The sequence below is a fragment of the Myotis davidii genome, unplaced genomic scaffold (assembly GCF_000327345.1).
Source record: "Myotis davidii unplaced genomic scaffold, ASM32734v1 scaffold814, whole genome shotgun sequence".
Lineage (NCBI taxonomy): Eukaryota > Metazoa > Chordata > Mammalia > Chiroptera > Vespertilionidae > Myotis > Myotis davidii.
The window spans coordinates 281,882-296,547 of record NW_006285252.1 but is presented as its reverse complement, the minus strand read 5'-3'; positions in this window follow the sequence as shown (position 1 = coordinate 296,547).

Below are 14,666 nucleotides of genomic sequence, written 5' to 3'. Positions count from 1 at the left end.
GCAGATGCTCAACACAGGAGCTGCCATGATGGGCACTGGCCATTTAACAATACCGGCACCACAGACCCGGCGCCAACAAACCAACACTCGGCTTCCCCCAAGTGGGACACAGGCCCCGCCACCACCCCGGAGCGACACCCCACCAAATCGCAGCCAACACTGCCAAGACCTCATGGCACAAAATGCAGCCCCCAGCCCAGCCCAGCCTGGAAAAGGTCACTGTAGGTACCGGGTAATGATGTCATGTAGCAACGCCCAGCTTCCTCTCCCCAGAGACTAGTCTCCTTGGAGTTTCTTCAGCCCAGGAACCTAACTTGCTTTATAGGCAGGTGGAAACATTTCACACTTTAACCAAATGTCTGTGAAGCGTTTTCCCATGCCTCATCTCATTTGATTTTCACTGAAGTCCTGGAGTAGGTAGGTAGGAGACTCGGTAGAATCCTATTTTCTTTTCATTAGCAAGACGTGAATAGTGATATTAAAATATTTCTTCTAATTAATTTGTTTTCAATGTGTATGAATCCGTGCACCGGGACACTAGTGAATAATAATACTAGCTAGAAAAGAAATGTAGATGGTGAACATTTTCTTTTATTGAACTTTGAATATGATATGCCAATAAAGATAAAATAAATATAACAGTACAAAAATAGACAAGTTACCAGACTAATGCTTTATTAAATTGTTTAAAAAATATATTTTTATTGACTTCAGAGAGGAAGGGAGAGGGAGAGAGAGATAGAAACATCAATGATGAGAGAGAACCATGGATCGGATGCCTCCCACATGCCCCGCACTGGGGATCCAGCCCACAATCCGGGCATGTGCCCTGACTGGCAATAGAACCATGACCTCCTGGTCCATAGGTTGACATTCAACCACTGAGCCACACTGGCCAGGTGAGACTAGCAGCGGTTCTCAACCTGTGGCTCACGAACAATGAAAATACATCCTGTATATCAGATATTTACATTACAATTCATAACAGTAACAAAATTACAGTGACGAAGTAGCAACGAAAATAATTTTATGGTTGGGGGTCACCACAACATGAGGAACTGTATTAAAGGGTCGTGGCATTAGGAAGGTTGAGAATCACTGGACTAATGTTTTCTCATTACATTACTTCAGTTTTTAAAAAAACAGCAAAAAGGGAAAACAGATGAAAAAATACTTCTGAAAGTATGACTGTTACCAGGTGCGGAGATGACATCCAAGCTTCTGACAGAATTGAAGTGACTCAAATTCTGTGCTCACTTTTGTCTTTATAATCATTTGGCTCTCGATGTTTCTCTTGGATCTATTGTTCGGTTGTGGGGATGTGCAGCACCATGATGACGGGAGACAGGAACTGCAATCAAAGTGAGCTCACGTGATTTGGAGCTGGATCTTCTCTAGAAATGAATTTAGCTGGGTCTGTGTGTTGGGGTTGGCTCTAGAACTGGGAGTTCTCTAAATTCACTACCTGGTAGAATACCGTATTGATTGAAGGATAGTCACAAACAGTGCTATGCTGAAGGGTACATATGTATTATAGTATTAACGCTACAGTGCTATGCTGAAGGGTACATATGTATTATAGTATTAACACTGAGAAGCAGCAGCAGCAAGAAAAGATTTTTCGGAGGCGTGTTTTATCCCTGCCTTGTTTAGAATTGCCAGCGCCTGGTGAAAACAAAGCAGACCACTAGCTGGGGTTATTATGGTTTTAAAAGCATCTACAAATAACTGGTCCTGACGTTCCCACTGCCCCACCCGTGCGTGGTACACCAAATTCCAGGAAGAAGAAAAGTTACTCCCACTCTTCCACAAGTTCTTTTAATAATTTGTAGAGCCTTTCAATAGCATTAGGGAAATGAGCCTGTGAAACAACACAGTGATTCTCGCTGGGGTAGCCCATCATTTTCTTCTGCTGGGCTCCAAGCCAGGGAATAGTTTTATGGACTTTTATTGGCTCTAAGGGAGCCTCTCTCTCTCTCTCTCTCTTTCTCTCTCTCTCTCTCTTTGTGTGTGTGTGTGTGTGTGTGTGTTTTGTGTGTTTGTGTGTGCGTGTGCGTGTGTTTTTGTGTGTGCGTGCGTGTGTGTTTGTGAGTGCGTGTGTGTGTTTGCGTGTGCGTGTGTTGATGGGGTTGCAGGGATGGAGGACAGGTGTCTGTTACAGTGAGGAAAACACTGGAAGATGAATTTGGCTACAGGGTTCATAGGGTGTACATAGATGACAACTGGAGGGAAAGCCCTGATCATCCCACAATGCGCCTAAGATAAAGTCTAATGAGAATCTTGTTTTTGTGTGTATATTTTTTGCCAATTTACTCGCCAGCTCACATGGCACTCCTCAGGCACTGCCTGTCTGCTTCCCGCCCCCATGCCCAGAGTCTCTAATCACAGCCACAGTTTTCTTGGGCTTGCTCTTGCTTTTATTTTCCTTTGCTTTTCAAACAGGAGAATATTTGAGACCGACTCAATCTGCCTCCAGCATTGTAAGTGTGCCCCCCGGCTTGCTTTCATACCTGCCTCAAGGGTGGAGGTTTCCTTGTGTTTTCATGCGTATGGCCTATCGCACACCTTAGTCTGGCATTCAGAGCCCAATGTGGTGGGGCGGGGGGTTCTTCGAGAAGGGACACGATGCTAAAACTGGAGGAACAGCTTGGTGTCCGTGAAATCTTTTGCAACAGTAACTCTGGCTTCAAATAGTCTTCCCATCTTATATTGAACTCAAATTTCTCCTGTCTATATTCCAAATAAGAGTCAACCTGAGTTTCTTGATTTCTCTTCCTGCTTTATGCACACTTAGGGCCTGCAGTGTGCCTCTATTGCTCCAGCCAAAGGTTCGTGGTCCTTTCTTTCCACTCCGAAGCCCCCTACTGTCCTATTGCCAAGGTGACTTGTAGAGCTCACTGCTCTGCACTGTGAATATCCATTTTCCAGTCTTGTGTAGCCAATGACGATAAGGCAGTTGAAGGTATAGCCTATGCACCTTGAGCACTTGTGTCCATCATAGCGTACAGCATATAACATTGAGTATCATGTATGCACCACAAATTGACCTAGTGAATCAAAAGTTTAAAATAGAATGAGTCACAAGATATTTCCCTGTGTTAATTTGAGTATGTGTGTGTATGTAGTCATTTAAAAATCGTATATAATGTTGTTAATATAAAGGGAAGCCTTTCAAAACAACAAGGATAGGACAAAGACTTCAATAGATAATTTGAAAATAATGTGAAGATTTTTTTCATGTTTGTTGGATATGTATATATTTTCTTTTTTGGAATGTATATTGCCTATCAATAACAATGAAGGAAATACAAATTAAAATGAAAGAACCCCCCCTCCCCCACAGTTTTTGTCCTACTTAAATGGCAATTTTAAAAAAATGTGTAATACGTACTATTGGGGAGGGTTCCAATTGGGGTCTCCTATCCTACTGGGAGATTGTATGGGGAGAATGCCTTTGTGAATAGTGGCAGTTTGCATCAAGAGACTTAACATGTGAATATTCTACATATACTTTGGGAAAACTGTTTGACAGCATCTAGTGAGGCTGAACATATGCCATGTTTAAGATCTAACAATTCCACTCCTAGGTACATATCCAGCAGAAATCTGTACATATGTCCATCAAAATGCATGTACTACAATGTTCATAGCAGCACTATTCCTAATAGCCCTAAAATGAAAAGTACTCAAATCAATATCCACCAGCATTAGAATGGATAATGAGTGTGGCATATGTGTACAATGGGATACCATCCAGCAATGAGAATGAACAAATGATTGCTACACCAAACTTACATGGATGAATTGCACTAAACATACTATTCAATGAAAGGAGCCAAATAAAAAGAATGTATTCATACCAAATGAATGATCTATTTATATGAAGATAAAAAACTGGTAAAACGCATATATTGTGTTGCAGGTCAGTATAATGGTCACATTTGGGGTGTTTAGGAATGTAAAGTTTGCTTTATGGGGTGCTGGTAATATTTCTTATCTGGGTACTGGTTCCATGTATGTGTTCACTTGATAAAAATTTATCAAGTGATAAATCAAGTGATTTATGACTTGTATACATTCTAGATGTAGGTTATACTTTAATAAAAATGATTTAAAGTCTGCTTACTCTTTAGTAATTTCAGACCTAGTGTTTTATCCTGTGAAATAAGTATAGATGTCCACAAAGAATTTATATGCAAGCGTTTTCATTCAAAGTGTTAATTTTAACAGTGAGAACTTGGAAATTGTAGACATGTCAAATGGTAGGAAATGGTCAAATATAGCAAGATATTTATAGTCCTGTAAAGTCATGTTTATGATGAATACATAATAGCATGAAAAATATGATTTTGTGTAAAGTGGCAAAAAAGCAAAATGCTAGACTGTATACAGAGAAACATATACTGGTTATATTCTAAACTAGAAGCCCTGCACATGAATCTGTGTGCCAGTAGCCTTCTGCGGGGCCTGGATGCTCCATGCCTGCTGCCCAGAGGCCCTCTGTGGCCGGGGTAGAATGCTTGCCTCATCACCGCGGCAATGAAGCAAGCATTCAGCCAGGCCACTCAGGCTGCCTGCTATCAGCAGCCGCCCCCCTGGGACTGGGGGACTCTGGCGGGGCTGAGAGGACTGGGCACTGCCATCTTTGTGATGAAGTGACAGTCAATTTGCATATTACCCTTTTATTAGATAGGATTGTATGCAATGATTATATTTTTACTATATGATCATAAAGTTTATTACAATTTTTATATATTCATGAACAAAGAAGATTCTGCCAGCCTCAGTCATGGCTTTTGTAAAGCCTGTGAAAGCAGAAAAGTCAAACAGGTAAACTCTGTTCTAGTTGCCTTGGCACTCAAGCCAAGATAGAAATTGCAGAAAGCAGGGAGCCTGATAAGACTATAGGAGTTTTCTCTTTCCTGGGCTTAGACTGAAGTTAGATGCCTGTGGGCTTGGAGAGAGCATTGTTGTGATAGCTGCCTATTCTCTTTCCTTCTTGAAACTCCAAAATTGGATAGTGACAGCAGGTGACAAACCCTGGGTGATTTTTTTTTTCTGTTTGTGAGGCTGGATAAAGAACCTTGTGCCCGCATTGGTGAAGATGGCCTGATCTGCACTACATTCTTGAAGCCAATCAGAGACATTTCTTAGACCTGGACATCAAGACTTTATTGATTGATCTATATCAGTGATGGTGAATCTTTTGAGCTCAGTGTGTCAGCATTTTGAAAAACCCTAACTTAACTCTGGTGCTGTGTCACATATAGAAATTTTTTGATCTTTGCAACCATAGTAAAAGAAAGACTTATATTTTTGATATTTATTTTATATATTTAAATGCCATTTAACAAAGAAAACTCAACCAAAAAAATGAGTTCGCGTGTCACCTCTGACACGCATCATAGGTTCGCCATCACTAATCTATATTATGCAAAACATTCTACTTGTTCATTGTATTATAGACAATTCATCTTAGATATGATAACTCATAAGGCATCTCTAAAATCAGTGTACAGCCTGGCCGGTATTGCTCAGTGGTTGACCATCGACCTATGAACCAGGAGGTCCCAGGTTCAATACCCTGTCAGGGCACATGCCTGGTTGCGGGCTCAATCCCCAGTAGAAGGCATGAAGGAGGCAGCCAATCTGATTCTCTCTCATCACTGATGTTTCTATCTCTCCCTCCCTCTCCCTTCCTCTCTGAAATCAGTAAAAGAAATGAAATCAGTGTAGAGAAATTTATGGTAATTGGCAAGAGAACATGCCACAACTCATAGTTTGTTGTATGCACAAAGGGACACAATAGGCAATTATTTGTAGAATGTCCAGAACATTTGTCCCAGTAAGAGTTTACAATCCAACTATTTAGAACTGTTTGCCAAATGGAAGCTCTCGAACAAAATGTCATAAAACGTTAAAACCATTCTTGTTCAAATGCCCAACATTTGTGATTTTGTTCATTAAAAAGTGTGAGAAAGATCTAGCTACATGAGGTGGTAGCTCAAGAACTTGGTAAGAAGGTATAAAACAGGGTGCTCTGTGAGAGTTAAACATCAAAGTAGGCTGAGATTTTTAAAAAGTCCCTGTTATTTATGTCACTTTAGAACCCTGAGGAATTTTTTAAATCATCTGAGAAAAATTCGTTATATTAATCATGGCTTTGATAGTCAGCATGGATTTATAATAGACAAAATTTTTGAGAATTTTTAACCCCCAGATGCATATCTTGTTGGTTGATTAATGTGAATACCAAAGAATTTTGGACCTTTTAAAAAATTCAGATACCCAAGTCCTCCCCACACTCACTGAGTCAGGATCTCTTGTTTGGGACCAAGGCTTGCCTCTCTCTCTCTCTCTCTCTCTCTCTCTCTCTCTCCTAAGCAGAAAAATAGTATTTCCCATTTAACTTAGATATTTATAAACACTCTTATTTTAGTTTAAAATCTTCTCTACCCCCACTTTCTTTGTTTACTGGAGTATTTTTAAAGCAAATCCAGCCATCAGATCATTTATTCAAAAAAAAGGGTAGTATTTATCTCATGTTTCAAGAAAACATGACCAGCCAAAACTGGTTTGGCTCAGTGGATAGAGCGTCGGAAAAATGAACAAATTATTATCACACCTATGAAGTTAATAATAATCCTGTTATCGTGTGTTAGCTTGTGTTTAATTTTACCTAGTTGCTTTAAAAAAATGTTTTCTAGCCCAGCCAGCATGGCTCAGTGGTTGAGCATCGACTTATGAACCAGGAGGTCATGGTTCAATTCCCAGTCAGGGCACATGTCCAGATTGTGGGCTCCATCCCCAGTGTGGGGCATGCAGGAGGCAGCCAATCAATGACTCTCTCTCTCTCATCATTGACGTTTCCATCTCATTCTCCTTCCCCCTTCCTCTCTGAAATCAGTAAAAATGTATTTTAAAAAAAGAAAAATGTTTTCTGTGTAGTACATGAAAATCAGAATTCAAACAAGGTTTACATATTGCATTTAGTTGACACGTTTCTGAAGTCTCTTCTCTGATCGTTCTTCCTCCATTACTTAGTACATTCTATACCAGGGGTCCTCAAACTACAGCCCGCGGGCCACATGCAAATACAAATATTGTATTTGTTCCCTTTTTGTTTTTTTACTTCAAAATAAGATATGTGCACTGTGCATAGGAATTTGTTCATAGTTTTTTTTAAACTATAGTCCGGCCCTCCAACGGTCTGAGGGACAGTGAACTGGCCCCTATTTAAAAAGTTTGAGGACCCTGTTACACTTTTCTCCATCTAGTAATATGCAGTGGTTCTCAACCTTCCTAATGCCGGCACGCTTTAATACAGTTCCTCATGTTGTGGTGACCCCCAACTATAAAGTTATTTTCGTTGCTACTTCATAACTGTAATTTTGCTATTGTTATGAATCGTAATGTAAATATCTGATATGCTATATGTGTTTTCTGATGGTCGCGACCCACAGGTTGAGAACCACTGATTATAGAGCTATTATTTCTTTCTATAGCTGCATAAAACTTCATTGGGTAGATGCACCAGTTTTTATTAAATCCTTCTCTTGATGATGAATATTTGTGTTGTTTCTAGTTGTTGCCTAATACAAATAATATAGTTTTACCAGTGTATTTTTGGGTATAGATTCCTAGGGGTGGGAGTTCTGGGTCAGTTGTTGCCTATTTAATTTTGCTCTATCATCAGGAGATTCTAGGACTTTGATCATATATTTTGCCTTGATTTCAAATTTCATGCTGCTCTATGGGGAATGATGTCAATTGCTGACTTGCTGTTTTGCTTGCCGCTAGCTTGCTTTTTGCCCCCATGACTTCCTTTCACTGGGATAGAGCCGTGGTCGGCAAACTGTGGCTCTCGAGCCACATGCGGCTCTTTGACCCTTGAGTGTGGCTCTTCCTAAGCCTTAGGAGGACCCTAATGAAGTTACTAACAATGTACCTACTTATATAGTTTAAGTTTAAAAAATGTGGCTCTCAAAAGAAATTTCAATCGTTGTCCTGTTGGTATTTGGCTCTGTTGACTAATGAGTTTGCCGACCACTGGGATAGAGGAATCACTTCAAAGTCTTCAGGTCTGTGGTCTTCCTGGTTGCCAACTTCTGAAGACTGTACACAGCCAAACAGCCAACTCACTTATAGTGCAGCTTATTGACATTGTTAAATTACACATGCTCTCCCACTGTTTAGAAAAATTTCTAAACGCTTTATGCCTAAAAATTGCTGTTTATATTTCAAAATCCACAAACAGCAGCCCTGTGGGACCCTTGTTCACTACTACCCTCACTCCAATGTACCACAATTAAGATAATTGCTCCCAGGAAATTTGCAAGAACAACAGTTATTTTGCCTCAAAGTTCCCCATTGCAATGGAATGAGTCAGCACATTTAGGGAAAAAGGAAGGTACTCTACTGAATGTTTTAGAAATTAGATTCATTTTTTTAGAGAAAAACACTTTTAAGATGCAAGCAGAATCTGGGAAAACTTGAGATGCTTGAAAATAAGAATATGAGATCACCAACTATTACAATAGTCAAAGCAAAGAGGAACAAGTTATTATGAAGTGATAGTCCAAGCAAACATCAAGATCACAAATATGCATATTAAAATCTCCATGTTAATTTAGCTAAGCTGTACTTGTACTTTTTTGAGACTGGCCTGGACTGAACCAAATCCCAGGTAACTTGGCTAAATAGGCAGCCAGGCAGACGAGGGGTCCTTGGCATGAGCCAACAGTGGTTCTTTCCACCCCTAATGCAAAGCAGTTCTGGTGACTCCTCCCAACCCAATGCTGGTGACTTGGGCATGTGGGAAAGACATTTTCTGTTGTTCATCGATTTCAGCCAGAAAATGGTACATTCTTTTCTTTCCATTCTCACATATCCCAGAAATCACATCGAAATGTTGATTAAAAACTGAAGATGTTCCATTAACCATTTGCAAACTAAATATGACTTTGAGGTCAGAGAGACCAGAGTTTGACCTCACCCTCTCAGTGGCTGTGTGGTTTTGTCCATGAGATAAGCATCCTGAACTTCATTTCCTCATGTGTAAAATGGAGATACTGATGCCTGTCTGTGGTATATGGCCTAAAATTGGGGCTCCGTGTAATGTGCTGCCTTGCCATCTGGTAAAATCAGGATGCCCTTTAATGATCTAACCACAAAGCCCTCTACTCTGGTAGACAAGGTCCTCTCACCAAACAACCCTCCTTTGCACAGGGACTGCGCAGGCTCCTGCTTATCCCCGAGTAGCTGCTTTAGTTCCCTGCCAGCTCAAGACATTATACAAACATGCCAATCACATTCCCCTGTGGGAACCTTGGGGCACTGAACCCCCTTGACACCACAAAGCCCGACTCCTACAGCAACTGAACATTTTGTTCCCAAGTGCAACCCTCATGCGGCCCTGCATGGCACTGTGTCCTCTCTCTCTGAGCAAAGAATATTTGTGACTAGTCAACTGCTGTCAATCTTATTTTCCAGTGTTGGGTGTCATGCGCTCAGCCATCCTCATGTACCCTAGGGTGAAATTCCCCACCTCATCAATGGGGTGAGGAGGAGGCAGTTAAAGGACTATCTCATAGCGCTATGATAAAGAATAAATGGAATTGCCGAACCGGTTTGGCTCAGCGGATAGAGCATCGGCCTGCGGACTCAGGGATCCCGGGTTCGATTCCGGTCAAGGGCATGTACCTTGGTTGTGGGCACATCCCCAGTGGTGGGTGTGCAGAAGGCAGCTGATCGATGTTTCTCTCTCATCGGTGTTTCTGGCTCTCTATCACTCTCCCTTCTTCTCTGTAAAAAATCAATAAAATATATATTAAAAAAAAGAATAAATGGAATTAAGTGACATACTCAGGGGAAAAGTCTGTGTTACTTCTCAGGGTATGTTGAAATGCTGAAGAGGAGAGAAAGAAGGGTTTCTGCCCTCAAGGCATTCAAAACATAGTGGGAGAGAGACCTCACAGAGCTCTGTCATCTTGATTTACTTGTGGAAGTGCGGAAGTGAAGGTGTAAAAGTAAACCCAGGGTTGTCTGTGAGCCAAGAGAGGCCATACAGTTCAGTAGATTTCATCACTTTCTCTGTAGTATGGAGTTGACGATACTTACATCGTAAGGATGTTTTGAAGACGTAAATATACATTGCATACATCCCTTATCCCAGTTTCTGGCGTATAGTAAGGGCTTACTGAATAGTAGATTTAGTTGAATCTGAAGGACTACTGGGCATTACTAAGTTAAAAGCAAACACAGTGTCATACAAATGCAAAAGCCCCCAATTTGTTTCCAGGCATTGCCATTTTCATGTCCCCCTGCCCCCCAAGAATATCTTTTGTAGGAACACAACAGCCAATTAAGATAAACAGAATGATGCTGGTGCTTATACTAGCATTAGAGCCCAGTGCCTCAGAGCACGTGCTACTCCTGCTGGTACAGAAGTCCCCGACGAATGCTAGAGGAACTCGTGGAGATCAAACATTTTTTCCAGCCCTGGCGTATTTCTTAGGCAGCTAGGACTGGTTGATTCTGTGGCTTTTATTTCTTTATTTTAAAATTTATTTGTTTCTTTTTTAAGTTTATTTTTATTGTTGAATTACAGATGTCCCCCGTTTCCTCCCTTTTGCTCCCTTCTACCTAGTTCTGGCCCCACCCCAGGGCTTTGCTATGCTATTGTCTGTGTCCATGGGTTCAGCGTATACGTATACAAGTTCTTTGGTTGATCTCTTCCCGTCTCCCCCACTGTCCCTCTAAGACAGTGGTTCTCAACCTGTGGGTCGCGACCCCTTTGGCAGTCGAATGACCCTTTCACAGGGGTCACCTAAGACCATCCTGCATATCAGATATTTACATGACGATTCATCACAGTAGCAGCATTACAGTGATGAAGTAGCAACAAAAATAATTTTATGGTGGGGTCACATGAGGAACTGTATTTAAAGGGCCAGAAGGTTGAGACCCACAGCTCTAAGATCTGTCAGTCTGTTCCATGCTTCCATGTCTCTGGACCTATTTTGTTTGTCAGTTTATTTTTGTTCCTAAGATTCCACCTATAAGGGAGATCATGTGATATTTGTCTTTCTCTGACTGGCTTATTTTGCTTAGCATAATAATCTCCTGGTTCATCCATGCTGCTCCAATGAGTAAGAGATCTGTCTTTTTTTTTTTTTTACAGTTGCATAGTATTCCATGGTGTAAATATACCACAGCTGTTTTACCCACTCATCTGCTGATTGGCTCTTGGGCTGTTTCCAGATCTTGGCCATTGTAAACAACACTGCTATGAACATAGAGGTGCGTACATTCTTTCTGATTGGTGTTTCAGGTTTCTCAGGATATGTTCCCAGAAGTGGGATCACTGAGACTTCCCATAGACCAGTGGTTCTCAACCTTGGCTGCACATTAGAATCACCTGGGAATCTTTTTCAAAGGCCCCACCTCATCACAAAGAAACAGAATTTCCGGAGGATGAGGCCCAGAAATCAGTATTTTAAAAAGATTCCCAGGTGATTCCCAAGGTTGAGAACCACTGCCCTAGACACTGAATCATTTTAATTATTCAAAATACAGGCAGTGTTCGGGGTGCAATGTGATAAATATCACTCTTGTCTTGTGACACCTCCTCAAAGACGACCCCTCTGCAGTGCCTTTTAGAATAGAGCGATCTTACTGTTTAATTGACACCTACCTGCGACCGGTGGCTGCTTATTCCCACCCACCAGATGGAAGGGCCGTGTGGGAGAGTAGAAAGTGAGCCATCGAGGTGTCACCAGGTACAGCTTTTATCTCAGTTCTGCCCTAGCTCATGGTCAGTAGAGAATGTCTTTTAACCGCTTCCGTTTTTTCTTCTGTGAAATGCAGGGTGGGACTCTACTCAGAGACCCCTCATAACTCTAATAGGCTATGAGCAGAAGGCTCAGAGTGAGGGGGCTGGAGGCTGACAGATTTAGCTTTGAATTTTGATGTGTCCCACATTAGTTCTAAGACTTAGGCAAGATACCCTTGAGGGTTAGTTACCTCATTTTTCATAACAGTTATTACTCAAATTTTACTAGGGGTTCGTATAAAGGTTAAATAATACAAAGAATCCATCCGGAATCTTGTTGGCTCTACCTTCAAAATAATCCCAGAATCTGATGACATCTCATGCTCTCAAATCATCTCTTACCTGAGTTATTCCAGTGGCATCCTAGATACACTAGTCCCCACTTATCCACAGTCTTGCTCTCTGTGGTTTCAGTTACTTGTGACCAACCTTGGTCTAAAAATATTAAATATTCAGAAGTAAACAAATTCTGAGTAGCATGATGTAATCTCAAGCAGTCCCGCTCCATCCCACCCAGGAGATGAGTCATTTGTCCAGCACATACACGCTGTGCACACTCCCACTGCGTTATCAGACCCACAGTGTTGGTATCACATGGCTTATGTTCAAGGGACCATTTTTTTAACTTAATAATGGCTCCAAAGCACAAAAGTAGGGATGCTGGCCATTTGGACATGCCAAAGACAAGCCATAAAGTGCTTCCTTTAAATGTATCCATCTATAGAAAGAAAACATGGCATACATAGGGTGTGGTGCTATGTACTATTCAGGTTTCCACTGGGGCTCTTGGGAAATATCCTCTGGGGTAAGAGGACACTACTGCAGTCTCTGTAGCTTCTATCTTGTCTCCCATAGCCCCAAAGTCTGTTTTCGATGCCGCAATCAGAGCAACCCTTTACAAATATTTCAACTTATGGTATTCTTCTGTGTGACAATTCTCCAGTAGTTTTTCATCTTACTCAGAGTGAAAGCTCAAATCCTTACTATGGCTAATGAGGCTCCACAGGATGAGGCTTCCCGATGCCTACTCCTCTGTGCCTCTCTGTGATTGCCACACTCCAGCTATAGTGGCCTTCTTTATGGTCCCTAAATACTTTCCCTCCAGGTAGCCTAAGGGGTACTTCTTCATTTCCTTTGGGTATATAACTAACTACCTTAATATAGACACAGATGGATGCATATAGAGATATTTAGATATGCGTTCATCCATGAGTTAGTAGACACACATATATTTTTTTGCACTGTCAGCGGAGAAGGCCTGGAAGCAAAAATACCACAGCAGCACTGATCACACCTAGAACCCTGGTCTTGGTTTCTGGTATCATTCCCCAATAAAAGCATCCAGGGCTCCTTGGAAAATAGCTCATTCTAGGACTGAGGTAAGAAATACACAGGTGAAGGATATATGCACCCCTATGTTCATAGCAGCACAGTTTACCATAGCTAAGATCTGGAAACAGCCTGAGTGCCCATCAGCTGATGAGTGGATTACAAAACTGTGGTACATCTACACGATGGAATACTATGCCGCTATAAAAAAGAAGAAATTCTTACCATTTGCAACAGCATGGATGGAACTGGAGAGCATTATGCTAAGGAAATAAGCCAGTCAGAGAAAGATAAATACCACATGATCTCACTCATTTGTGGATTATAATGAACAACATAAACTGATGAACAAAAACAGACCCAGAGACAGAGAAGCATTGATCAGACCATCAAACCTCAGAGGGAAGGCAGGGGAGGGTGGGGGTAAGGGAGAGAGAGATCAACCAAAAGACTTGTATGCAAGCATATAAGCATAAGCGATGGATGCAGAGAACAGGGGGTGAGGGTGAGGGCATGATTGGGAGGGTGGGGGGACAATGGGGAGATAGGGACACATGTAATACCTTAATCAATAAAGAAAAAAATAAAATTGCAATGCTGAAATAGAATATTCCATATTTTCGATGTGAGAACTTTATATTTGAGCAGAAAGAAGTATGCTCAGGATTCTATTGCTAGAGCAGAGAATTGGGAATTCAATGCACTGATATTATTCACCAAAGCCCAGATTTTTATCAGCAAAGTCATCCCATTTTGTTCCTCTGCCTTTATTAGCATTTGCAACACTCTCAATTTAGCATCATTTTCAGTGTCATTACCATGCTGGTTATTTCCTCTTCCAGATCATTAAGTTAAAATAGACCAACTCCAACACCACACCCTGTGGCAGCTTTGAGACCTTGTCCTCAAATGGCTGCAGAGCTATGAAGTTAGAAACCAACTAAATAATAATTATCTGCAAATGGCAATTTCCTAACTTAATTGGTTGCGTTTCATTCTGCAGGGGGTGATATTAAGGCGAACACTTTCCTGCTGTCCTAACAGACACATTGCAGTCCTGAATTCTGATGGAAAGGTAACCAGGTGAGCCTGTTGTAGTGTATCATTTGTCACCCCTCAGGCCTAATTGTTTATATCTAAGTAAGCTGCTCATTATCGACCAGTATTTCCATGATCTTTCTTTATCGCTGTGCACTGCTTTCCTGTGTGTGCAGTGTGCTTCTTTTAGGTTTCCCTGTAGAAGAAACCAAACTAGATGTCTGTCGTCAACTACGTTCTTCCCCTGGATCACTAGCCTTAAGACAAAGGCACGCATATGCCATATATACAGCTCGATTCATTTTTACAAGGTGGACACATTTTTTAAAAATATATATTTTTTTGATTTTTTTACAGAGAGGAAAGGAGAAGGATAGTTAGAAACATCGATGAGAGAGAAACATCGATCAGCTGCCTCCTGCACACCCCCCACTGGGGATGTGCCTGCAACCAAGGACATGCCCTT